Source organism: Mytilus galloprovincialis, chromosome 11 (genome assembly GCF_965363235.1).
Source record: "Mytilus galloprovincialis chromosome 11, xbMytGall1.hap1.1, whole genome shotgun sequence".
Taxonomy (NCBI): Eukaryota; Metazoa; Mollusca; class Bivalvia; order Mytilida; family Mytilidae; genus Mytilus; species Mytilus galloprovincialis.
The window spans coordinates 15,820,202-15,832,256 of NC_134848.1; the positions used below are offsets into that span (position 1 = coordinate 15,820,202).

Below are 12,055 nucleotides of genomic sequence, written 5' to 3' on the forward strand. Positions count from 1 at the left end.
TTATAACTATTTTGATCTGAGCGTCACTGATGAGTCTAATATAGACGAAACGCGCGTCTGGCGTATTAAATCATACGCCTGGTACCTTTGATAAATATTTATCATGACCAAGAAAAGTCCAAAGTTATATATGTATAACATTAAAATAAGAAGTATTATAACAGATGTTGTTAATATCCACAGGAGACATAAATGGCGTCGATGTTAGCAAATCTACATCACACCTACGACATTTATCAATGAGAAAATTACATCACATATTGTAAACTATCGACATCACAAACTTAAATAATCTCTAACGACCAAACCAATGGCATGTCAAAGATTCATGTAAAAAATTGATCTCTTTGTTTTAACTCATAACCCCCAGGTTCAGTCCCTTTGAATCATCCTTGACCCCGCCTACTTCCACCTTGATTCACGTTCACCTCTCTTTCATGAAGTCACACATACCACCCCGTCATCTCCTATCCACTTCATCATTCTAATAACCTTACAAAATCAAATGGCACATATTCGAAGGGAGAGGGGAATGACAAAAAACAATGCTATACAATTATAAAGTTTTGTTTGATCTTTTATTATAACGGTATGTTTTCATTGTCTGGTCATTGATGTCATGGTAGTTAGTCAAACCTGCAAAGTAGAAAACAAGATATGAATTATATTTAGGAGAGATACTCTATTTTTCATACATTAATATCAATTAGTAAATTTTAGAAAAGAATAAGAGTTCCTGGTTAATGACTGGACTATGCTCTTTTAATTCATATGATGAGGAAATAGTCGGGTAGTCGTACGAAGAATATGTAAAAATGTGTATGATCATGTTATGTATTGTTAACCATACGACAATTTAAGTCCTCATTTTTCTTTTGATCTTGAGCGCATTTTGTTTGCCCAGGGTAGTAACATGGTAACCTAGGTTTTCTGGCATTATTTCACTATCACATTTGTCGGGGAAATAAAAACGAGAAAACAAAAATCCAGATATATTATATTTCATCTATATAATTCTACATCAGACCATCTGTAATTATTTTCACAGTATTAAATTTTGCTGTATATGAGTATATGTTTGTCCCATTAAAACCAATGACTCATGCTTTAATTATGTCATTGTTGAGACAACCTGTATATAAAGCAATGTGTCTCCAAAAGATTTATGACCATGACATGTATCGCTTGAAACAAAAACATGTTAAAGGCCAAATAAAGTACGAAATTGAACAGCATTTAGGCCCAACAATACTTAAAATTGGGCCAAGTACAGCTAAAGTAATATATTCTATAGGTAGACATTCCTTAGTATTTTAATATTAAAAAGTTTTGTTAACAGTTATTTTATATTATGACCATATCAATGATAAATAATAACAACACAGAAGTGAAGACTACTGGGCTAGTGATAACCTCGGGGAATAATAACTCCACTAGCAGTGGCATTGAATGTAATTTTTAACAATTGAATTTGGGAAATTGGTTCTTTCTGAAATACTGTCCAGTACTTTTGAGTATGTCATTGGTAATACACATCATTAGTGTAAATAGTATACGTTGAATGGCATCTTTTTCTTTTCATCTCATAGGTGTTATAGAATTTTCAATACAATGGCATATATCTTATTGTAAGGTCAATTGACAAAATACGTTTGCTTACCATGTTCTAGAATAGCATATTTATATTCGTGCTTGTGTATCATTTATTTGTGTTTTGTGTTAAGCAATCAGATTAAGTAAATTTAACACAAAAAAATTTAAAAACAAAATGAAAAAAAAAACACAAATCAGTTATATATAACTATTAAAAATTATAACATATCCTACCTTGATTCACATATAAAATAATGATCATCAAGCCTGCAAGCGCTTTTATATGCGTCATACCACTTTAAATTGAACATAACAACACAAGTGTCAACTTCAATGTCATTTGGCTGTCCCTTGTTCCAATCGTCAAATCCGTTTGATTCTGTGGTATTTTTAGATTGCCACTCATAATTAATGCCATTCCTTGACTCTAGTCCAATATAAAATTGCCTACGCTGTACAACTACAACAAATATTTAAAATAAAGCTGGTAAAGTAGACACATATTTTAAATTGTGTGGACTTTGTTAACAAAACTTTCAGCTATTCCACATAAAACCAGTTAGTCTATAAATACAGCTTAGTAAGTATCAAATATTGATCTCAGGCTTCAATTGTGCACATTTTCTGTAAACATATTAAGACAGCACCTGCATATTAAGTATATATATATATATATATATATAAAATTAATATAAAGATCCATGTTATTACAGATTATAGAAACATTTTAGAAAAATTCATCGGCTCTAACTCAAACTTTCTACAATTTTATGTTAAGGGGTCCTGAAATCTTTTAACAGCTTCCTAAATGCTATTTTTTTTTAACTTGTTTCAGCTGGACTCAAACACTACTTTATTTTAAAATTCATGACCCAAATTTGTTTACAGTGTAATTTTTACCCTTTCTTGCCATTTGAGGCATAAAACATGGAGAAATAAATTTGGAAGGGTTATAAAGAAATTGGTAAGTAACACATTATAACGCTAAGGACTATAATCGTGGACAACCAAACTGCAGAGGCGGATTAAGAGGGGGTCCAGGGGGCCTGTCTCCCCTTTTCGGAAAAATTTGGTTGATTATATAGGGAATCACTGAAGCATGCCTGGAGCGTGCCCCCTCTTCGGCAGTTAACAGGGCCCCACTTACAAAAATTTCTGGATCCGCCACTGAACTGCGTAATCGGACCAGTTGTTCTACCTTTTAGTGAAAAACTTATAAAATTTAAAACCAGAGCAAATTCAATACTAAAACTTTTTTTCAAAATTAGCGTCAATCACATATAGTATATGGACATTCAAACTAAAAGGTCGATCATACACTGACACTACCTAGACAAAAAAATAACTAAGCACAATATAAAGACTATCATTTGTAAACAGAGTATACAAATAAAAACCTAATACTGATAAATCGGAACCTCACAAAAAAAAACAGGGAAGGGTAAGAAGATCATGATATATATGTGATAGCTGTCATGTTTCTCGTGAAATACAGATATTCTATCACCCTTGATGTAAAAGGTAATTTGTAATCAGAACTTCTCTAGTATAGAAATGTTTACAGGAAATACTAGCTCCGAAACATTGAAGCAATTGAGTACATATTTCGTATGCAGACGCTGGAGGTATTTTCCTATAAAGAAATAGGGAGTTTACAATTGTCAAAATAAGATTTACGAGTTATTGATTTTTAATACTATGGCATATATCTTATTTTAAAATTAATTCACAAATACAAGTACTAACAACGTTCTTGAATAACTGAATAAATGAACTGGTTTTCTTCTTTGTTGTTAATTTCCACTAGAGTCCCACACATCGAAAGGCAATATTCCTGCAAAACATGATTTGATAAGACAGTAAACCACGTTCAAAAGATAGTGTATACATTACGTAAAGTAAATGTTAAGAGTACTTCTATGAAATAAGATAAAAGTACAAAACAAATTAATACAAATATCGATATAGGAAGATGTGGTGTGAGTGCCAATGAGACAACTCTCAATCCAAATAACAATTTAAACATAAGTAAACCATTATAGAGTCAATGTACGGCCTTCAACACGGAGCCGCGGCTCACACCGAACAACAAGCTATAAAGGGCCCCAAAAGTACTGGTGTAAACCCAAATATGCACACATTACTAACACATATCAATTAAAACACATCTATCAATCATTTATATATTTAATCAATCTTTCTACCACAAATCTTCAATATTACTCTACAATGTGTTGAATTATAATATTTATGTATATTGATTAACCTTTGCCTGTATATACGTCTTGGTTTTAAAAACAAATGTGTATGTCGAACCCCTGAAATCATATACATAAGTTCGGAGGAGATCATCTGGAACACCTGAAGATAGATAATAGCGAAATTTCAAAATGACCTTTTATAGTACTGACGAAACTTCTTACTATTTCTCATTAATGTTGAAATGAAAATATAAATACAATACTTCTAATATAAACGATCCTAACGTACCATATCTAGTTAGACATTAAGAAAGTTCACTACTCAGTTTCAAAATATCAAGCTTTTTATGACACTAGTATATATAATGATAAAGTGTTTGTTTTCAATTTATATGCCATTGATTTTTTTCCTGAAAAAAATTGCCTCTGGACTCTTCATAGCAGCATTATCATTTTCATAATGAAGTTCTCAAAATCTTTTAAAAATAAAAAGAATTTCATAAGACGTTTACAAATGGCTATTGATTATACATGTAAACTGTTTATAAAAAGATAAATGGGGGTTTGTGGTATAAAAGAAATGTAAGGCAATCAAATGGATTTAACCAGAGGATTCCAAATATCTGACAAAATTCTAAAACATGAAAGGCGAGCAATCCTTAACTTGATTGTAAACGTGCGCAACCCAAATACTGATCATTTTTACAACTTGCACAAAAGCAGATCTAATTTGGAAGTTTGTTTTAAAAAGAAAGCAAAACGGAGTGATTTGAAATTCATTTCATCGAAGCTTGGGCACTGGATCAGTGTTTGAAGCAGATAGAGAAAAGCATAACTCATAAACTAAGATCAAAGATAAACAAAAAAGTAAGCAACTAAAACACAAATATTACATATAGCAGCTGTTATCGGACTCCATACACCAGACTGTAAACAAGTTATACTGGAATTTCCTGATAAAGAATAACCAGCTGAACAGTTCAATATTCCCGTGGCACCAGCGAATTTATCTTTCGTGATAACAGTTATGTTCCAGTTCTTGCCACAGGTTCTGGTTAATGGGTCTGGACATTCAACTAGAAATATATTGATAAAAAATGCATTCCATGGAAAACATTCCGATCATATTCATAAGACATTAAGAATTTTCAATACTGTGGATTCATTTATTTTCGTGGGTACCAATTTTCGTGGATTGCTAAAAACTCACATATTCGAGGATATTTAAATTCGTTGTGTTGGAAAAGTTTGCATGCATTCCTTTGGTAAATTTGTATTTCGTTGAACATTTAAATTCGTGGTTCCTCTGTTCCCACGAAATCCACGAAAATTGGTATCCAACGAATATTAATGAATCCACAGAACTCGATGCTCTTCTACTTAGTAATTTATTTGACCTTTTTCACCTTTTTTAAACCGACATATTATGAGTCTTATGCAAACAAACCTTGGGTTTAGTGTACACAGCTTATCATGAGTTAATATATTATAGCCACATTAAAATATAATTACAAATCAGTTAACAAAGGTCTGTTTGTTTTACAATTTCATGACCATTTTATAAATTCAAACTCTTTTGGGGATTAAGAACAAGACACTTTTTATTAACAATCATGACAAACTGAATTGAGATAATGTCTTTGTATTTGTTATTTAAGGGAGTTCGCTTATCAGTTTCAAAATACATAGCTTTTCATTACATTAGTCTATATTGATAGGGGATTAATAAAGGAATCAAAAGACCAAAAACATGGGCTTATGTGCTTGTTTTCGATATATAAGCCATTGAAATTTTGATAGCGGGAAAATGTTTTCTCCTGATTTTTCATAGTTTTATCATTGACAACCTTAAGCTGTCAACAACTATCAAAAATTAATTAAAAGACTTTTTTCAAATGGCTTATCAATATTCAGGTAATAGATTTATAAAAAGGAAAACGGGGATCAATGGACAAAATTGTTCAAGGCATTTTAATGGATAAAACCAGAGGATTCCGAAAATCTGACAAAAAAAATTCCAAAACATGACAAGCGAACATCCATAAATGTGTTAATAACTAATATGTCTAATTAAATCTTAGTGCAAACATAATAAAGCCTTTTTAAGATAAGAACGTGTATAGGCTGTACTTTTGTAAATACAGACGATGCAGTTTTACACTGAAATTAAATTTTCTTCTAAAACTTAACACTATTAAGTTTCATGATTTTTTTTTATCCTAGACTCATAATAATACTTTAAATATGTATTTGCCTTGAAGATTTGAACTTATCCTTTATTATTACTCCCCTTCACTCCATTTCCCTCCTTTTCTGAGTCTACCTTCAGAATTCAATTTGTTTACTTTCAAAATTATTTAGTTTGGTTACATTCTGTATTTACAATCTAAATCAAAGATTTTGTGAGAGAAAAGAAAACCGCAACCTTAACGATCATGTTTTTATTGACTATCTTGGGGTTATATACCTATATTAATGATGAGTTTATTTATAACCACGTGGTCGATGTCACTGCTGGTGGATTTTTAATTCCCCGACGGTAACACCAGCCCAGTAGTCAGAAAATCTGTGCTGACTTGCTTTATCATTAAAATAGTCGTTATCAAGTGTAAACTTTTTTTAACAAAAGTTTTGAATTTTTGAAATACAAAGCCCTTTTACCTCAGGAATAAATCTCCTGAGCTGTATTTGCCAAACCTTTTAGGATGTTCGGTCCTCAATGCTTTTTAACTTCGTAAATGTGTTTGATTCTAGCGTCACTGATGAGTCTTTTGTAGACGAAACTGTAATCGGGCTTAAATACAACATTTAATCCTGGTATCTTTTATTTATTTATATACATTGCTGGAGAAGCTAACGGTTAGGAAAATATTTTCGAGAGAAATGTATCATAATCTCTTTTTATGTGTGATATCACATGCGTTCCTAATATGAAATAAATTAATTATGTTCTATGAAATGTTTAGCATTTTTCAAATTTGAAAAGTATCCAATAAATAAATGTAAATTAATTAAAAAAGTAATCTACCATATCATAACATAATCAAACGGTCGATTTTCATAACTAAATCAACCAATGGAAAACAAGTTGACTTGTTACCAGCACTGTAAGACGAAAAGATATGTTAAACCTGGTTTAATAGCTAGCTAATTTTAAAGCTTACAGTTGTATGCCAGTTGTTTATAATTTTGCTGATTAACAATATTAAGAGGGAAAATGACCTTTTCCAGGACGTCGGGGTCGCCTGCTTTTTAGCCCAGGACTTCGGGATTGATCGTTTTTGGTCTGTGAATTTTTTGTTCGAATTTCGGGATGTCGGGATTTAAATTTATCTAAATTTGGGACATCGGGATTAAATGTTGTGAAACCTGGGATTTCGAGCTCAGGACCCCTCCGGCCCCCCTTCTATATTGGACGGACACCAAAAAAATAGATATATTAATTACTTACCAACAGTTGGTGTCTTGTGACATCTTTTGCTTTTCACTGAAAGAATCAATATTTTTAGGACACAATTTTTTTTTTATAAATTTGATTAGTTTAACGCCGTTACCTGGAGAACCCTTATTTATTTAATCAATTTGAGGCTAATTAGAACACAAAAATTGTACAATTAAGGTACAACGTTGTACTTATTAATGCATTTTTTTGTTTATATCAAATTAAAGGAGAACAACAGCCCAACTAAACGTGTTCATAGGAAATATTTGTAAAGCCAAGTTTATCTCATGTTTATCGGGATATTTAACACATATTACTGCACACATGTGGACTCCATTTTTTTTATTCTCGAAAAATATCTAACAATCAGTATAATCACAATTGAATTATCGTTAAATTCGTAAATATCTCTTAGTAAAATCCATAGGGGGTGAGGCCGGAGGCATCATCCCCTATGCATTGTATTCACCTTCTATGGATCCGTAGGGGGTCAGTAAGTGACCGTATAACGAGTTTATCGGACGCTGGACTTTTTCTGCGGCGTTTTGTTGAAAAAAAACCAATGAAACACAACAACATTAATAGATGACGTCGCCATTAACGCGTCATGAACCCCATATGAAACTTACCAACCTTATACGGTCTCATAGGGTGTCACTACGTGACGGCATTTAACCAATCGCAACGTTATAATTGATCTGTGGTCCGATAAAAGTATTTATATATTTTTTGTATATCCTGTTAAGTAAATCAATCATATAAATATTACTTAACACGTCTTATAATCTGTATCATATACTGTTATTTGTAATCTCATATAATTTGTTTTTAACAAGCATACGAGATACTTGGTTTTCGTCGTGCTGACCATCTGTAAGGAACAATTTAAGGTTCATGTGGACCCTATGGCTAAAATGGCCGTATTTTCACCTAAAAATTTTCTCTGAGTACAGGCAAACCTGTGCATCTGGAAAAGTTTAAAGGCATAGCATGCCCTAGATAAATATAATTCAAATGCATTGTATGATTTAGAAAATTCTTAACTTAACTGGATTTTGCCGTACACTTTTTTCGTCTCTGCAGAAGATGATAAAATTAACAAACAGTTGAGTTTACCTTGATATGGTCCACTCAGGTACACAGTTTAAAAAACCGATTATTGTCAGGTATCTATTGTCCATCTAATGTCCATGTCAATTAAAAATGCTCACTATAATTTTTACCTGTGGGGAAGTTCTCAAACCTGTTTCCCAACTTAGTTTATTTTGGCACCTTCTTGAGGAATGAAAAAAAGTGCACGGCAAAATCCTGGTAAGTTTTTATTTTTCTAAAACACAAAACATGTTTGAAACTCATTTATCTAGGACATGCTGTGCCTGACATTTGTTACATATGCGCAGGTTTTTCTGTACTCAGAGTAAATTTTGAGGTGAAAATGCGGCCATTTTAGCCATAGGGTCCACATGAACCTTAAAGCTTGATACATTGCATTTGATTTCAATGCTGCTTTCCAAGTTTTTTTTTCTTTAGATTCACAAATGAAAAACTTACCTTCAATGACTAGTACAAATAACAATCCCAAAAGAACGGTTATGGTGAAAATTACTGTCTTCATCGTTGACGCTTTTACTGATTCAATTTAATACGTTAATGTGTTGTACATATAACCAACTGACAACAGTACATATACTCAATATCAGGTATTGATTAAGGAAAATATCTAACAATTAACATCATGACCAATCAGACAATTACATGTTACATACCATCGAAATCTTATTTGTTGTTGAGCTAAAAACAGTTTTGAAATTTATTCAATCTTCAATCAAGCGGAACACTACTCTTTCTGTCGTTAACAATGCTACTTGTGTTTGTTTATCACAAGTAGCCAAACGAGAAGTTAAGGTTATGTGACAATTTAACACGTAACTGAAAATATTGGAAAGAAACAAAATTATAATAAAATTTTAAAACGGATACGGAAACCAGGTAGTTAGAGTAATTATACAAAAAAACATGTTATTTCAAACTGCAAACCCGGTAAATAGGCCAAATCGGCGGATGACATTCCTGCTGCAGGGAAGTGGGTTGTAGTTACGACATTTGAAACGTATCTGATATCTTCTTTGAAAAGGTTATTCCAGAAGGGTCAACCAATCCATAAAGTCGTCCGTAAAATTTACAAAGGGATGATTTCAACTTCATCATTTTGAACTTTTTTGTTTAATAGCTTTCTTGTGAGGAGCTACCTTATTTAGGTATTCATAATAGAAATACAATATCGTGTCAATAGATAAATTTATCCACAGCTATGCTAGAAGTGATAATTTTAAAAGAATAATGCATATTACAGAATCTTAAGTAAATATTAGCAGGTTTTAAAGTAATGATTTTGATTGTATTCATCAATTGTCGCACTTTCTTGATATGCTTGGAGACACTGTTCTTAAATGAGCGTTTTATCTATTTATTGACGCCTTGTGCCCCTTTGTGGTATACTGATACAGACCAATTCAGGTCTTATACATTTTTATCATCTAGGTTAAAATCATTTTATTTGATTTCAAACGCTAGTAACAAGAAATAAATATCAAATGAATTTGAGAGGTTTCACAGATTTCCACGAAATATGTAAGAGGTATAAAGCCTTCAATGTATCCTGAGGTGAATTCAAAAGAAAAACAAGAATTTAAATATGATATTTTATGTTGGAAGGGTACTAGATCAGGAAAAAAAAACAGGCCAACAATATCGATTGGTTATGGAGCTCAATTTCGAGATATTTTATTTTATAAAAATACAGAAAAAGGATGAATTGGACTTTTGCGTTATATTATTTATATTGATATTAAATAGGACTTAATTCAAAAGAAAATGAATTCAGAATCTGCTTAAATGTGTGTAAATAATTGTTTTAAGAGTTGATGAAGTTTTATATGAAAAGAATATGGGAAAACATATTTTACCCTTCACTGAAAGAAAAAAACACCAACAGAGTCCAAACATTTGACACCAATTTCTAGACCTCACCCAAGTTCATCCTTAGTGGCAATTTGTTAAACTAAATGTAATAAGATAGATACTGATAATTAATAGATTGAATCATGTAAAAGATAGATAAAATTACATTACAAGTGTATATTTTTTATATGGCCAACAGCAATATCGCGTCATTCTGAAACCAACCTTCATTTCAGAATAAAATATAACATTCATGATGGAACGTGCTTCCGTAAAAAAAAATCATAATGAACATAAGAAAACTTAATCGAAATCGTGTGTTTCGTTATCACAGAAAACACAATGTCTTTAGCCCGCAAATATGGAATGCTTAGTAAAGAAATGTTATACAGTTGCAAAACATTGCCTGTGCATAATCAAAACTTTCTTCAGTCAACGCTTATACACTCAAATACATTTACAAAAAAATATTCAATTCTTAAATGAAGGGAGCCATTGCAAAGTACTAGCTAGACTATTTTCTAGGTTCAGTCCTAACCTTATGGGGTCAAAAATAATAATAATTAAAGTTTACCTGCTGTATTACTTGAACATAATTCGATCAGCAATATTTTTTGTGGTAAGTGTTTGTCCCATTGCCTCGCGACGTAAATAAATATTATAAAATTTTTCATTTCAAATGGAGGTATTTCAACAGTCTTGAAATGCGTTGATTTCCAATTCAATTACTAATCATAGAGGCTAACTATAAGACGTGATTCTATGTCGTTTTGTCATATACTCGTCGGTATATAACATGTTTACATTTCAAACGTCTAACGAGAGAATCTGACAAATCTAAAAAAAAAAATCAGTAGTTTTTTCATTTCTTCTTTTCAAAAATTACAAGTACATATATTGACTTATAAAAATTTTGAAACATGTAAACAAAAGTCAGGAATCAACAACCCAACTATTTTTTTATGATGTGCGAAAAAGAAGGGGGTTTCTGAATGAAAGGTTGCGAAATAAAGTTGCCATTTTACGATGAACGAACAATAAAAAGTTACTTTCACGTGAATCTCTATACTAATTCCACGAAGCACGGTGAATAACGAACCGCCGTAATCGCAGCCACCCGTGAAATAACCATGGAAAAACCCGTTGCATGAAAATAACCCTTTACCTCCCTGTTTTACCAAAGCTGTCATTTAATGAGTTAGTTAATCAATCTTACATCCCAGATGCTCTTTAACATCTGCTTGAGTAAACTTTATAATTTTCTTAAATTATGTTTTGTTTCATCCTTGATATAGAAGTCAAGCAATAAGAAGCTTTATTATCCATTTTCTGATGCGTGTACGGATTGCAGAGAGATACAATTGAAAATAAAAATTGGTAATGTTTCAAACAGACAACAACCCGACCATAGAACAAACAACAACAGAAGGTCACCAACAGGTCTTCAATCATCGAGAAGGCGTCCTTCAGCTGGCCCCTAAACAAATATTTATACTAGTTCACTGATAATGAACGCCATACTAAACTCAAAATTGTACACACGAAACTAAAATTAAAAATAAATCAAGACTAACAAAGGCTAGAGACTCCAGACCCGGGACGGTTGTAAAAAAGCGGCGGGGTTAAACATGTTAGATATCAACCCTCCCCTATACCTCTAGCCAATGTAGAAAAGTAAACGTATATAAAAGTTCAATAACTTACTGAAAGGTTGTTGCTACTTTGTACTTTTAATCAGTGTATCAGTCAATTTTCAGACAATATTGAAGTACTTTTGTAACAACTGTTTATAATTATTGATCATTATGTTAATATATTTTCATTTTTATCGTTGATAAAAAAGTCAATATATAAGAAC

The 12,055-nt window shown here is 31.8% G+C and overlaps 1 long non-coding RNA gene across 3 annotated transcripts; it reads right to left on the reverse strand.

Moving 5' to 3' along the window:
- Window positions 1-556: 556 nt before the first annotated feature.
- On the reverse strand, window positions 557-8,173 carry LOC143051735 (uncharacterized). Of its 3 annotated transcripts, none has more exons than XR_012970887.1 (5): window positions 7,246-8,173; window positions 4,688-4,870; window positions 3,340-3,954; window positions 1,828-2,053; window positions 557-636 (listed from the first exon to the last, which is right to left on the reverse strand). It is a non-coding gene; the product is annotated as an uncharacterized LOC143051735 (long non-coding RNA). The 3 variants fall into 3 exon arrangements; XR_012970888.1 differs by having other exon boundaries at window positions 3,340-3,427; window positions 3,860-4,870; XR_012970886.1 differs by having other exon boundaries at window positions 3,340-4,870.
- Between the last annotated feature and the right edge of the window lie 3,882 nt (window positions 8,174-12,055).